Source organism: Procambarus clarkii, chromosome 2 (genome assembly GCF_040958095.1).
Source record: "Procambarus clarkii isolate CNS0578487 chromosome 2, FALCON_Pclarkii_2.0, whole genome shotgun sequence".
NCBI classification, from domain to species: Eukaryota; Metazoa; Arthropoda; class Malacostraca; order Decapoda; family Cambaridae; genus Procambarus; species Procambarus clarkii.
Genome location: NC_091151.1, coordinates 13,866,946 through 13,873,114, shown reverse-complemented (window position 1 = coordinate 13,873,114; position 6,169 = coordinate 13,866,946). Strand labels below are relative to the sequence as shown.

The 6,169-nt window shown below is 39.7% G+C and overlaps 1 long non-coding RNA gene across 1 annotated transcript in view; it reads right to left on the bottom strand.

Moving 5' to 3' along the window:
- Positions 1–1,669: 1,669 nt before the first annotated feature.
- Positions 1,670–6,169, bottom strand: part of LOC138366940 (uncharacterized) — a 7,502-nt gene continuing 3,002 nt past the window's right edge. Inside the window, exon 3 of the long non-coding RNA XR_011229261.1 lies at positions 1,670–1,977. This is a non-coding gene — a long non-coding RNA (uncharacterized lncRNA). The remainder of the gene's footprint in view (positions 1,978–6,169) is intronic.

Here is a 6,169-nt window from a genome sequence, read left to right as displayed (position 1 = left end):
AGTGAGTCTTCTTCCGTGTTAATTTCCCTACCTATTTTTGTATCATCTGCAAATTTGCAAATGTTGCTACTCAACATAAGAACACAAGAACAAAGGCAACTGCAGAAGGCCCACCGGCCCATACGAGGCAGCTCCTATACCTACAACCACCCAATTAATTTGCCAGTTCCTTTACGACTTGGGACTTAAATCCATTTACACTTTGGGCTTCTGAGTCTTTTAGTTTGTCAATGCTCTTCCTGATTGTGTCGCGTGTAATTGGTATTTCTCTTAATTCATTCTCCTTACCTCCGACAAACATTTGTGTTGGTGATGGGATGTCATTCAAGCTTTCTAGTGTGAACACTGATGTTAGGTATTCATTGAGAGTGTTTGCCGCCCTTTTATGATACAACTTAAAATTGTTAGTCTCATCTTTTATGGGTCCTACGGAGTCAGTTCTTTGTTTGGGTTTTACTTCGTATATACTTGCCCGAAACGCTATGCGTATTAGTGGCTTTAGGTATTGTATTTTAAATTTTAAAATTTTGCCCCGAGGTGCGAGTTTATTGGGAGTACTTAGCTGTATCATTAGCAAGGTAATTAACTATAGTTTGCTGTCCTCCGTCCTTTAACAAATCCATTGACCCCTCCCCTAACCTGCCTATTTTGTGCAATAGTCGGTTTAGGATGATCCTTTCAAGCATCTTCCAAGTGCAATTGGAAGATGCAATAATTGCCAGGGTCATTGGGTTTCGGTATTGGGACCATTATTGCATGTTTCCATTGTGTGGGCAACACTCCACATAAGAATGACTTGTTAAACAGGTGGAGTAGTGGATTGCCAGACACTTCACACAGTGCATTGAGTATGTCGTAGGTGACGCCATCTTCACCAGGTGCTGTACTTTTACCCTTTTCATAGCCCCCTTTACTTCCTTGGCTGTAATTGGTTCCCCATACTCGTCATCACTAGATTGTGCTCTTGTTATCCTAATCCTTCTGTCATTATGTCGGAGGAGCTGTTCCCTGCTTACTTCTGCAGGGAGGGAGGAGGATGATGCTGCATCACTCCACTTGTGTATTAGTTCTTCAGCCTTACCCTGGGGGTCGTTGTGAGCCGAAGGCCGGGCTCTGCTCCCCTTAGCTACCTTAATTTTTGCCCACACTTGTCTTGCAGACGTTTCTCTTCCAATAGAGCTAGTGAACTCTAGTCATTGTCTTTCCCTTTGTAACTCATCTGCAATGTATGTACCTTTACCTGAATAAAAAATCTAATCTAAATCTATATCTAATCTATATGCTTAGATATATGCAAATGAGAGAGTAATAGAGCGAAACCTTTAAAATACTGAACAATTTGGAGGATATTGATTCATACAATTTCTTCAAAAGGTCAGATGTAACACGAACAAGGAGCAAAGGTTTCAAGCTCAACAAGCCACAGTGTAGGAGTGACAACAAATGCTTTTTAACCCATACGATTATGATCATGGCAATAAGGTTTCTAAAACAGTAGGCATTCTTCCAAAGCCAGACACTGTACTATGTTCCTCGCCCTAACCTAGTCACTCAGTATTATTCACTCATTTATCTATGTCTTGTCTATTTATGTCTTAAAGGTTACAAGACGTACATTAGTCAATACAATTGGTGCTTAAAATGTTAAGGATCTCTTGTGAAACACGGGTATTAATCAAAAAATTTATTATGTAAAATAAATAAAAAAGGCCCAAGGGCCATGAAGTAACAAGAATGCAAGGCCGGCACAAGCTGGCGTAAGTAGAGAAGACGGAAGATTCTTCATATTAAAAGACCCTGCTTCTACAAGATGGCAGTCACACCCTGCTTGCCCTGGACAATCACCATATGGAGAAGGACTGTTTACTGTGAAGGGAAGTCCACAAATACAATGCCAGCATGAGTCAGTCTTGAAGGGTAAACGATGATGGCACCCTCACAGTAACACAAAAGCCGAGCAAGCCCAGTGAGGAAGACCTGTTGATGGGAAGGAGGAGAATCATTAGTCACAACAAAATCCACATAGAAACAAAGGAGAGAAAAAATAAAGTGGATGTCTTCTTTTTGTATAGACATAATAAATATTGCCATTTGGCTATGTATTTATATGATATATAATAGAATACAGCATAAAACAAAATAAGAGGGGTGGTAGGAGAAGAAAAGATTAGTGTTCAGTGAGAATACACAAGGTCTTCTCTGAATACTCTTTATTTTCTTCAAGGCTGTGGGTCCCTACAATCGCACCAGAGGTGGTACACACCCCTATTATTATTTAAACAGGTGAGTAAAAATAGGTGAGTACACACACGGTGTTAGCAAACTTAGCCTCCAAACACACACACACACATGGTATCAGCAAGCTTAGCCTCCAAACACACACACACACACATGGTATCAGCAAGCTTAGCCTCCAAACACACACACACACACATGGTATCAGCAAGCTTAGCCTCCAAACACACACACACACACATGGTATCAGCAAGCTTAGCCTCCAAACACACACACACATGGTATCAGCAAACTTAGCCTCCAAATACACACATGGTATCAGCAAGCTTAGCCTCTAAACACACACACGCAAATGGTATCAGCAAGCTTAGCCTCCAAATACACACACACACATGGTATCAGCAAGCTTAGCCTCTAAACACACACACACACACACACACACATGGTATCAGCAAGCTTAGCCTCCAAACACACACACACACACATGGTATCAGCAAGCTTAACCTCCAAACACACACACGCACAAATGGTATCAGCAAGCTTAGCCTCCAAACACACACACACACATGGTATCAGCAAGCTTAGCCTCCAAACACACACACACACACATGGTATCAGCAAACTTAGCCTCCAAACACACACACACACATGGTATCAGCAAGCTTAGCCTCCAAACACACACACACACACATGGTATCAGCAAGCTTAGCCTCCAAACACACACACACATGGTATCAGCAAGCTTAGCCTCCAAACACACACACACAGAAAATGGGGACATTGAAACAGTTGATAAACTTGATTTCAAGAGAGAGAGGTCACTATGGGGAACTTCAAATTTTTTTTAATAAGTAATTAGGCAGACTTGTTGCTAGACAGGGAAGTAAATTAAATGTATGCCAAATTTTGCAAAATATACAATGAAGGCACACAAACATTCATACCAAAACAGAGATGCAGGGCCAGAAAACAGGATTGGTTCAACAGAAATTGAGAGAGGGCCACAGACCAAAAGACACAAAAATGGAATGAAAGACATTGAAAAACTACAAGCAGATGTCAACAAAGTTTTCGATTGGGCAGCAGAAAATAACATGATGTTTAACAGTGATAAATTTCAGGTATGGCAAAAATGAGGATCTGAAACATAATACAGGGTACAAAACACAATCGAATCTTCCCATAGTAGAAAAACAGCATGTCAAGGATTTGGGAATAATGATGTCCGACGATCTAATGTTTAGGGAGCATAACCAAGCAAATATTGCGTCAGCCAGAAAAATGATCGGATGGATTACGAGAACTTTCAAATCCAGGGATCCCATCACAATGGTTGTACTCTTCAAGTCACTTATGTTGTCCCGTCTCGAGTACTGCTCAGTATTCACTTTCCCCTTCAGAGCACGGTTGCACGGTTGTTCCTGCCGGAACAACCGTGGACATCTTCAGGAGAAAACTGGACTGTTTTCTAAGAGAAGTTCCGGGATGTTGTGGGTATGTGGCCCTGCGGGCCGCTCCAAGCAACAGCCTGGTGGACCAAACTCTCACAAGTCGAGCCTGGCCTCGGGCCGGGCTTGGGGAGTAGAAGAGCAGAACCCCATCAAGCAGGTATCAAAATAGAAAGAAGCCAAACCCCCAATCATACCAGCGATACAAAGATGCGAGAAACAACTATACAGCAGTAAGGGAAGAAGCAGAAAGAAATTTTTAAAAAGGGATAATGGATAAATGTAAAACAGAACTGGGCCTATTCTACAAATTCATAAACAACAAATTGCAGGTAAAGGATAATATCAAGAGGTTGAAAATAGGAAACAGATTCACAGAAAATGATAATGCAATGTGTGAAACATTAAACCAAAAGTTCCAAAGTGTGTTTATACAAAATGAAATCTTAAGAGAACCAGACACAATAAGAATTTCTGAGAACATCATAGAGCGTATAGAGGTGTCTAGAGATGAAGTGGAAAATATGCTAAAGTAGCTAAGTAAGAACAAAGCAGTTGGTCCAGATGGAGTTTCACCATGGGTTCTGAGAGAATGTGCATCTGAGCTCAGCCTTCCACTTCACCTGATCTTTCAGGCATCCCTGTGTACAGGGGTCATAGCAAACATGTGGAAAAAGGCTAACATAGTTCCAATCTACAAAAGTGGCAACAGGGAAGACCCCACCCCTCTCAGTTATAGACCTGAATCATTGACAAGTGTAACAGTGAAAGGATTGAAAAAAAAAAATAATAAAAACTAAATGGGTAGAACACCTGGAGAGAAATTATATAATATCACACAGACAGTATTGTTTTCGATCTGGAAGATCCTGTGTATCGAATTTACTCAGTTTCTATGATTGAGCCACAGAGATTTTAAAGGAAAAAGGAAGTTGGGTTGACTGCATCTATCTAGACATAAAAAAGGCTTTCGACAGAGTTCCACATAAGAGGTTGTTCTGGAAACTAGAAAATTTTGGATGGGTGACAGGTAAGCTTCTAACATGGATGAAAAATTTTCTGACTGATAGAAAAATGAGGGCAGTAATCAGAGGCAATCGGACTGGAGAAGTGTCACAAGTGGAGTACCACAGTACATGCACCAGAAATGTTCATTGTCTACATAAATGATCTACCAGTTGGAATACAGAATTATATAAACATGTTTGCTGATGATGCTAAGATAATGGGATGGATAAGAAATTTAGATGATTGTCATGCCCTTCAAGAAAACCTGGACAAAATAAATATATGGAGCACCACTTGGCAAATGAAATTTAATGTGAATAAATGCCATGTTATGGAATGTGGAATAGAACATAGATCCCACACAACCTACAAATTATGTGAGAAATCTTTATATAATTCTGATAAAAGAAAGAGGTCTAGGGTTGATTCGAGATAGAAAACTATCACTTGAGGCCCACATAAAGAACGTTGTGTGAGGAGCCTATGCCATGCTTTCTAACTTCAGAATTTTGTTTAAATACATGGATAGCGAAATACTAAAGAAATTGTTCACGAGTTTTGTTCGGCCAAGGCTAGAATATGCAGCGGTTGTTTGGTGCCCATATCTTAAGAAGCACATCAACAAACTGGAAAAAGTGCAAAGACATGCTACTAAGTGGCTCCCAGAACTAAAGGGCAAGAGCTATGTGGAGAGGTCAGAGGCATTAAATATGCCAAAACTAGAAGACAACAAAAAGAGGTGATAAAATCACTATGTACAAAATAGTAACAGGAATTGATAAAATCGATAGGGAAGATTTCCCGAGACCTGGAACTTCAAGAACAAAAGGTCATAGATTTAAACTAACTAAACAAAGATGCCAAAGAAATATAAAAAAATTTCCTTTCGCATACAGAGTGGTACACGGTTGGAACAAGTTAAGTGAGAAGGTGGTGGCGGCCAAGACCGTCAGTAGTTTCAAAGCATTATGTGACAAAGAGTGCTGGGTAGACGGGACACCACGAGCGTAGCTCTAATCCTGTAACTACACTTAGGTAACTACATTTGGTGTCAGCAAGCTTACCGTCGAAACACACACAAACAGCCTGCCTATTATTCAAGGCCTTCTCTGAGTACTCTCTATTTTCTTCTCTGAGGCTATGGGTCCCTAATCTTGCACCAGAGGTGGTACAACTTTTAAGTTTTTAACTACTGCACTGAGCACCTGATTTTGGCAAAGACTTCTTAGTGCAATTGTCAAGGACATAGTTCTGGTATTTTTTTGTTTATAAATATTCAGGTATAGTTAATGTCAAAATGTTTCAAAACTCAACAATTTATATTTCAAAACAAAAAAAGTAATGAAAACATTACAAAACATTAAAATATAGCCTAATTAATTAATTAATAAAATAGCACAACTCTCAGAATGTCTAAAGGTGCTTTGAGCAATGAAGAAGTTAATTTTATATATATAATATTATATATATAATATATA